The following is a 9,367-nucleotide window of genomic DNA, read 5'->3' as shown; positions in this document are numbered from 1 at the left end:
TTTTTGCGAGTTGTGGGATAGATTTTGGCAGAGGTGTGGGGTGGTTTTTGGCGAAGTGTGGGTGGGTTTTGGCGAGGTGTAGGGTGGGTTTTTTGGCAAGGTGTGGGGTGGGTTTTGGCGAGGTGTGGGGTGGTTTTGGCGAGGTGTAGGGGTTGGTTTTGGCGAGGTGTGGGTGGGTTTTTATGAAGTGTGGTGGTTTGGCAAGGTGTGGGTGGGTTTTGGCGAAGTGTGTGGGGTGGGTTTTGGCGAGGTGTGGGGTTGTTTTGGCCCGCTTCACTCACCTCCTTGCTCAATCTTCCTCCCCACATTCACTCTCCTTCCCTCTACATTCACTCCATCCCCCACACTTACAACCTCTCTCTCTCTCTCTCACATCCTCCCTTTCACACCCTCCTCTCGCTCACCTCACCTCTCACACCTCCTCCTCTCCTCACTCTTCACTAACTAACTCTCCTCACTTTCTCACTCTTCCTCACTCTCCTCACTCCTCGTCTCCTCACCTCAATTTCACCTCCTCACCTTCCCTCACCCCTCCCCCCACCTCCCCACCTCCCTCACCTTCCCCACACCTCCCTCACCCCTTCCCCTCACCCTTCACCTCCTCACCTCCCTCACCTCCCCTCACCTCCCCCTCACCTCCCCCACCTCCCCACCTCCCCTCACCTCCTCACCTCCTCCACCTCTCTCACCTTCCCACTCTTCTCACCTCCCCACCTCCCTCACACCTCCTCACCTCCTTCACTCTCCCCACCTCCCTCACACACCTCCTCACTCCTCCCCTCACCTCCTTCACCTCCTCCTCACCTCCCTCACTCCTCCCTCACTCTCCTTCACTCTCTCTCACTCTCCCTCACTCTCACACTCACTTGTGAAAGTTTTTAGGATGGAGGCATTCTGATGAGTGAAACCTCTTGACCGTGGCGATTCCTCCTCCTCCTCCTCCTCCTCCTCCTCCTCCTCCTTCACTTCTTCTTCTTCTTCTTTTTCTTCTTCTTCTTTTTCTTCTTCTTCTTCTTCCTCATCTTATTCTCCCTACTGCTGTTTCTTTTCCCCCATCTCCTGATCTTCCTCCTCCTCATCTTCTTCTTCCTCCGTCTCTTCTTTTTCCAATTGTTATCTTCTTCTTTTGCTCTTCCTCTTCCTTTTGATTCCTCCTCCTCCTCCTCCTCTTCCTCCTCCTCTTCCTCCTCCTCCTCTTCCTCCTGCTCCTCCTCCTCCCCCTTACAATTGCAAACACAAATCGTAACAATCACAAATACACACAAGCCACAAACGCACATAGAAAATGACCCACACACACACACACACACACACACACACACACGCACACACACACGCACACGGAGTTTCATTCAATATTCGTTCTATAAGAGTCAGAACCCACCAGGCTGTGTCGTGTATTGCATGTGCGTGTGTGTGTGTGTGTGTGTGCGTGTGTGTGTACGTGTGTGTGTTAGAACAACTTCTCTTAGTGTTTGCTTCTACCTTTATTGTATTGTCACTGCTTATGCTCTTACAAACACCTTTTTTTTTAATTGTCTCTCAATCTTTCTTTTTTTCCAGTATCTCCTTCTTTCCTTTTTTGTTTTGTTTTCTGTTTTAACCTGCAAACAATACAGACAATACCATTCGTATGTTCCCCTCAAGCCAACAAGATTTGTTTGCCTTTGTTTACAGAGAATTTCCTTCACTTGATTTATTCTTGTTTGTTTCTCCTCTCTAGTGTTTACATCATTAGTTTCATTGTTTGCTTCTTAATTCTTTATAATTGTATACTTTTCAGACTTCCTTCTTCATTTTCAGTCCCACACATTACGTAACTATTCAGAGGGCTTGAACATCCTAACCTAACCTAACCTAACCTATGAAACACGCTTGGGTTCATTCGCCAATCCATCTGAAAGGGAAAAAAATATTATTGGCTGTGGTTTAATTTTCGTTTTAATTTTTTCCCCATTTTTCAGGGGGTTTTCCCCACCTCCCCCCCCCCCCTTGATTTCCCTGAGGAGTTACACTGTCTCTCTGCTTTAATAGGAAATACGTCCCTGTGTGTGTGTGTGGGTGTGTGTGTGTGTGTGTGTGTGTCAAAATACTCACTTAATATAGAACCAACAACCATAGTAAAGGAGACAGGAAGAAGAAAAACAAGATAACTAGAAAGAGAGAGAGAGAGACGCGAACGCATAAATAGACAAATATAAACAATAGATATAATAAATGATAAAAAAGGCGAGAAATTACGATAAACACACAGTCTTTACGTATAGGTTGAGATGAAATAACAAAAAATATCTATAAAATGGCATCAAAGGCTCAGAGGCGGGAGAATGTGGCCGCGTGACTCTTTCTTTATTGAAAATGATTGTCCTGACATCTGAGAGGCCGCCAAGAATCCAAATAAAATGAGAAAAAAAAAAGTCAGACGGGATAGAATTTCCTGGTCAAGAATCCAATTTCCGGAGTGAAATTTGTTTTTCTGGACAGATTTTTTTGGGGGGTGGAAAGGTGGGTCGTAGGGTGAGGATGGGTAAGGATGGGTAAGGAAGGGGATGAGTTGTAGGAAGGGGAGGGAGAGTGGGTGGGAGGGGTGAGGAGGGAGATGGGTTGTAGGGATGGGAGGGGGATGAGTTAGGAGGAGGGAGGGAGAATGGGTCAGAGGGGTGAGGGAGAGGATGTAGGGAGGATCAAAAGAGGAGTTGTAAGGGGGGGAGCATAGAAGGAAGAGGCATTTATTTGAAGCAGCAAATACTTAAAATTTTGATTTAGTTTCAGAATATGTAAGATGTGAAACAAGAGCTACGTGTGTGTGTGTGTGTGTGTGTGTGTGTGTGTGTGTGTGTGTGTGTGTGTGTGTGTGTGTGTGTGTGTGTGTGTGTGTGTGTGTGTGTGTGTGTGTGTGTGTGTGTGTGTGTGTGTGTGTGTGTGTGTGTGTGTGTGTGTGTGTGTGTGTGTGTGTGTGTGTGTGTGTGTGTGTGTGTGTGTGTGTGTGTGTGTGTGTGTGTGTGTGTGTGTGTGTGTGTGTGTGTGTGTGTGTGTGTGTGTGTGTGTGTGTGTGTGTGTGTGTGTGTGTGTGTGTGTGTGTGTGTGTGTGTGTGTGTGTGTGTGTGTGTGTGTGTGTGTGTGTGTGTGTGTGTGTGTGTGTGTGTGTGTGTGTGTGTGTGTGTGTGTGTGTGTGTGTGTGTGTGTGTGTGTGTGTGTGTGTGTGTGTGTGTGTGTGTGTGTGTGTGTGTGTGTGTGTGTGTGTGTGTGTGTGTGTGTGTGTGTGTGTGTGTGTGTGTGTGTGTGTGTGTGTGTGTGTGTGTGTGTGTGTGTGTGTGTGTGTGTGTGTGTGTGTGTGTGTGTGTGTGTGTGTGTGTGTGTGTGTGTGTGTGTGTGTGTGTGTGTGTGTGTGTGTGTGTGTGTGTGTGTGTGTGTGTGTGTGTGTGTGTGTGTGTGTGTGTGTGTGTGTGTGTGTGTGTGTGTGTGTGTGTCATTGCTTTTACTAATTCGAAATCAAATTTTTAATCTATTTTCTTTGTTGTTATTGTTGCTTTCTATATCCACATAATTTGTCTTCTTTGTTATTGTTGTTATTGTTGTTTTTGTTTTCCCTGTGTTTCTTGGCCTTGTTACACCATCGTCAATATTGGTCTTGAATAAATGAACTTTTGAATCTCACACGATCATCGAGAAAGAATACTTACATCTTAGTATATTATCTTTTAAAATATGGGCATTCTCTTTCAATAACTCTGTATATACGTGTAAAAACATAGCATCTCACTTCACATAGTATTAAGATAACGAGTAGACTCGTAACCAAGCAGAAAGATCCTCAGAGTATAATGAAAACTTCCAGAGATGCTGAGATAGATCACGTCTTGAGCTCAGCAGAAACTGATAAAAGACTCGGGAATCACAGTGGACTAGAGATTTAGCTTTGACCTACAAGTAAGCGACAAGATTAAGGCAAACCAGATGATGGGGTTAGGTGAGGAGGTCGTTTGTTTACTTACTGCATTGACCCGGAGATGGTTACTGAAGGTGGTAAGTAGTTCGACCCCATCAGCAATATACCAATGCAGTTTAATGTCTCCTCAGAAAGACAATAACAGTGGATCATTTTTCAACACCGAGCCACGAAGATGGTCTTGGGGCTGAAGGCTCTGAACAACCCATAAAAAAGCTGGTGTATCGCAGAGTAAGAGAGGATACGGCCAAGGTGTTCAAGGTGATAAGAGGCATAGAAGCCACACTCGGCCACACGGAGACCCTCACACAAGCTACAGAAACACAGACGTAAGGACCATTTTAAGGCAATATTTCTTTACTCAGCGGATCACGGACCTATAGGACAGTGTAACCAACATAGTAGTCGAGGCTCCAACAATTATAAGTCGTTCAAGCGAAGACTGGACGAATACTGGGAAGACCAAGATGTCGTGTATGATTACGAAATAGTTCTGAAAGCTACAGGTCAGAGAAATATCCATTATTCGTCAGAGTTGTATGGAGGTCTGGATATAGAGGGCCTACTGGTCTACACCTGTCCAGTAACATCCTAAGCAAACTGAGTAATTAATCTAAATAAACCTAAGTAAATAAAACTAAAGATACTACAATAAAGTTTAATTGGGTTAAGGTGATGGAAACGAGGACTTAACAAGATAGATGCATTCTCATAATACAGCTGGGGTGCCTAATCTTCAGGTGTAACAAATTGTGGTACCTGATCTTCCGATGTACTGTAGTAAGCTGGGGTGCCTAATCTGATGCTGTATAATCTAAGGCGACTAATCTTCAGATATAATAATGAGTGAGGAGCGTCTTAGCTCACGTGACCCAGGACAGTTGCCAAATAGTCTTTTAACTAATTAATACTACTCTTGGTTTGACTTAACAGAGTAACACAAATGATGCATATTAATGACATACATAGATATACAATTAACCTAAGTAACTAAGAACAACAATAAGATAATAGTAAAAATAACAAGTTATTAATAGCTTGTGTGGAGTGAACAGATACCACACGACATGCGTTACAAGCACATGACACCTCCCCCCAAAAAGTGAGCTTACAATTAGCTGGAAGCGAAAATGGATATACAGCTACAAAGTGAAAGTAATAACTAACACAATCAGTTTAAATCAATATGAAGCAAAATAATTCATAATATAAACACAAGGTACTCAATGACAATAAAACAAAAAAATAATAAAAGTAGAAAAATCTACTTTTCGGTAGAGTACATAACCAACTTTCCCTGAAAGTAGATTATTTCCCATTTTCTATGATACAAATTTCCCGTTTTCTATGATATTCTACTTGGCAAAATTAGGTTATAATTCCCAAAAAGTCAATAGTCTACTTCCCCGAAAAGTCGATAATCTACTTTCCCGGAAAGTAGATTATTTCCCATTTTCTATGATACAAATTTCCTGTTTTCTATGATAATCTACTTCGCAAAATTAGGTAATATTTAACAAAAAGTATAAAATCTACTTCCCCGAAAAGTCAATAATCTACTTTTCCTAAAAGTAGAAAAATCTACTTTTCGGGAAAGTAGAAAACCAACTTTCCCGGAAAGTAGATATTTCCCGTTTTTTATGATAAAAATTTCCCGTTTTCTATGATAATCTACTTCGCAAAATTTGGTAATATTTCCCCCAAAATTCGAAAATCTACTTCCCCGAAAAGTCGATAATCTACTTTCCTGAAAAGTAGAAAAATCGATCTACTTTTCGGGAAAGTAGATAACCAACTTTCCCGGAAAGTAGATATTTCCCATTTTTTATGATACAAATTTCCCGTTTTCTATGATAATCTACTTCGCAAAATTAAGTAATATTTCCCCCAAAATTCGAAAATCTACTTCCCCGAAAAGTGGATAATCTACTTTCCCGAAAAGTAGAAAATCTGTCTACTTTTCGGGAAAGTAGATAACCAACTTTCCCGGAAAGTAGATATTTCCCATTTTTTATGATACAAATTTCCCGTTTTCTATGATAATCTACTTCGCAAAATTAGGTAATATTTCCCGTAAAATTCGAAAATATACTTCCCGAAAAGTCGATAATCTACTTTCCGAAAAGTAGAAAATCTATCTACTTTTCGGGAAAGTAGATAACCAACTTTCCCGGAAAGTAGATATTTCCCATTTTTTATGATACAAATTTCCCGTTTTCTATGATAATCTACTTCGCAAAATTAGGTAATATTTCCCAAAAAGTCGATAATCTACTTCCTCGAAAAGTCGATAATCTACTTTCCCGAAAAGTAGAAAAATCTACTTTTCGGAAAAGTAGATAACCAACTTTCTCGGAAAGTAGATATTTCCCATTTTTTATGATACAAATTTCCGTTTTATGATGGGTCTACTTCGCAAAATTAGGTAATATTTCCAAAATTCGAAAATCTACTCAAAAAGTGGATCATCTACTTTCCCGAAAAGTAGAGGGTTCAGTTCTGAGCTTTTTTCGAAAAAGTAGATAACCAATCCTTCTGAAAGTAGATATTTCATTTTTATGATACAAATTTCCCGTTTTCTATGATAATCTACTTCGCAAAATTAGGTAATATTTCCCCTAAAATTCGAAAATATACTTCCCCGAAAAGTCGATAATCTACTTTCCCGAAAAGTAGAAAATTTATCTACTTTTCGGGAAAGTAGATAACCAACTTTCCCGGAAAGTAGATATTTCCCATTTTTTATGATACAAATTTCCTGTTTTCTATGATAATCTACTTCGCAAAATTAGGTAATATTTAACAAAAAGTATAAAATCTACTTCCCCGAAAAGTCAATAATCTACTTTTCCTAAAAGTAGAAAAATCTACTTTTCGGGAAAGTAGATAACCAACTTTCCCGGAAAGTAGATATTTCCCGTTTTTTATGATAAAAATTTCCCGTTTTCTATGATAATCTACTTCGCAAAATTTGGTAATATTTCCCCCAAAATTCGAAAATCTACTTCCCCGAAAAGTCGATAATCTACTTTCCTGAAAAGTAGAAAAATCGATCTACTTTTCGGGAAAGTAGATAACCAACTTTCCCGGAAAGTAGATATTTCCCATTTTTTATGATACAAATTTCCCGTTTTCTATGATAATCTACTTCGCAAAATTAAGTAATATTTCCCCCAAAATTCGAAAAACTTCCCCGAAAAGTGGATAATCTACTTTTTCTGGGGAAAGTAGATAACCAACTTTCCCGGAAAGTAGATATTTCCCATTTTTTATGATACAAATTTCCCGTTTTCTATGATAATCTACTTCGCAAAATTAGGTAATATTTCCCCCAAAATTCGAAAATCTACTTCCCCGAAAAGTCGATAATCTACTTTCCCGAAAAGTAGAAAATCTATCTACTTTTCGGGAAAGTAGATAACCAACTTTCCCGGAAAGTAGATATTTCCCGTTTTTATGATACAAATTTCCCGTTTTCTATGATAATCTACTTCGCAAAATTAGGTAATATTTCCCCCAAAATTCGAAAATCTACTTCCCCGAAAAGTCGATAATCTACTTTCCCGAAAAGTAGAAAATCTATCTACTTTTCGGGAAAGTAGATAACCAACTTTCCCGGAAAGTAGATATTTCCCATTTTTTATGATACAAATTTCCGTTTTCTATGATAATCTACTTCGCAAAATTAGGTAATATTTCCCCAAAATTCGAAAATCTACTTCGAAAAGTCGATAATCTACTTTCCCGAAAAGTAGAAAATCTATCTACTTTTCGGGAAAGTAGATAACCAACTTTCCCGGAAAGTAGATATTTCCCATTTTTTATGATACAAATTTCCCGTTTTCTATGATAATCTACTTCGCAAAATTAGGTAATATTTCCCCCAAAATTCGAAAATCTACTTCCCCGAAAAGTCGATAATCTACTTTCCCGAAAAGTAGAAAATCTATCTACTTTTCGGGAAAGTAGATAACCAACTTTCCCGGAAAGTAGATATTTCCCATTTTTTATGATACAAATTTCCCGTTTTCTATGATAATCTACTTCGCAAAATTAGGTAATATTTCCCCCAAAATTCGAAAATCTACTTCCCCGAAAAGTCGATAATCTACTTTCCCGAAAAGTAGAAAATCTATCTACTTTTCGGGAAAGTAGATAACCAACTTTCCCGGAAAGTAGATATTTCCCATTTTTTATGATACAAATTTCCCGTTTTCTATGATAATCTACTTCGCAAAATTAGGTAATATTTCCCCCAAAATTCGAAAATCTACTTTCGATAATCTACTTTCCCGAAAAGTAGAAAATCTGTCTACTTTTCGGGAAAGTAGATAACCAACTTTCCCGGAAAGTAGATATTTCCCGTTTTTTATGATAAAAATTTCCCGTTTTCTATGATAATCTACTTCGCAAAATTTGGTAATATTTCCCCCAAAATTCGAAAATCTACTTCCCCGAAAAGTCGATAATCTACTTTCCTGAAAAGTAGAAAATCTATCTACTTTTCGGGAAAGTAGATAACCAACTTTCCCGGAAAGTAGATATTTCCCATTTTTTATGATACAAATTTCCCGTTTTCTATGATAATCTACTTGGCAAAATTAGGTAATATTGTAGGGTACTGTAAGTGGCCAGTTGTCAATTCTCTTTAGTTGTCTATTTTCTCTTTGTATGGGCACACAAACGTACGTACATGTAGATATCTTACTCTCAGGAATGAGGTAGATTAGAAACTCACAATGCACTTTCTGTATATATATTGTTGTACAGTGCAGTGCAGTGCTTAGGAGTTACTAGGTGAGGAGTAACTTGCTCAGAGGTCCTGTAGGGTGAGGAGCTTTCTGAGAAGCTGGGTGGTGAGGAGCTGTGGAGAGATGTTGCTGGTCCGGTAGCCGAGTGTACAATCCCCTCCCCAGCCAGCCGGGGTCGTATTTATGTGATTTAGAAACCTCAGGATTTGAGGCGCTCGTAGCGTGAGGGCCAATCACGGGAGAGGACGTGTAAGGTGTAAAACTCTCTGATCCTGAGCTGGAAGTTGAAGGTCGAGACTAGGTCGGCAATCGTACCCCAACGTACCACTGCATAGACCTAGTCTCTCGGCGTAGCTGGCTGTACGCTGATTGGCTGGTAGGCGCGTGGCCGCAGCTCAGTTGGGAGTTGTAGGGGAGAGGATCCACTACAATACTCCCCCTCCCCTCCCGGCGCGGCGGGAGGCTGGATGTTGTCCGGGTTGCGTCCCACACATGACACATACCGGGCAGGTGTACGTACGACTCGGCCACTGCGGGTGACAACTCCGTCTAGTGACACAGATCCTGTGGGAGAATCAGGGGGAGAAAGAGGGTTTGGGATTAAAGGAGGTTGTACAAGCAATGGTTGTTGTGCTCCTGTCGCTGCAGGGGCTGCATCCTCATGGTC

Source organism: Homarus americanus, unplaced genomic scaffold (assembly GCF_018991925.1).
Source record: "Homarus americanus isolate GMGI-L3 unplaced genomic scaffold, GMGI_Hamer_2.0 scaffold50281, whole genome shotgun sequence".
Classification (NCBI taxonomy): Eukaryota; Metazoa; Arthropoda; class Malacostraca; order Decapoda; family Nephropidae; genus Homarus; species Homarus americanus.
The sequence above is the reverse complement of the archived record's forward strand: the minus strand, read 5'-3'. Positions refer to the sequence as shown.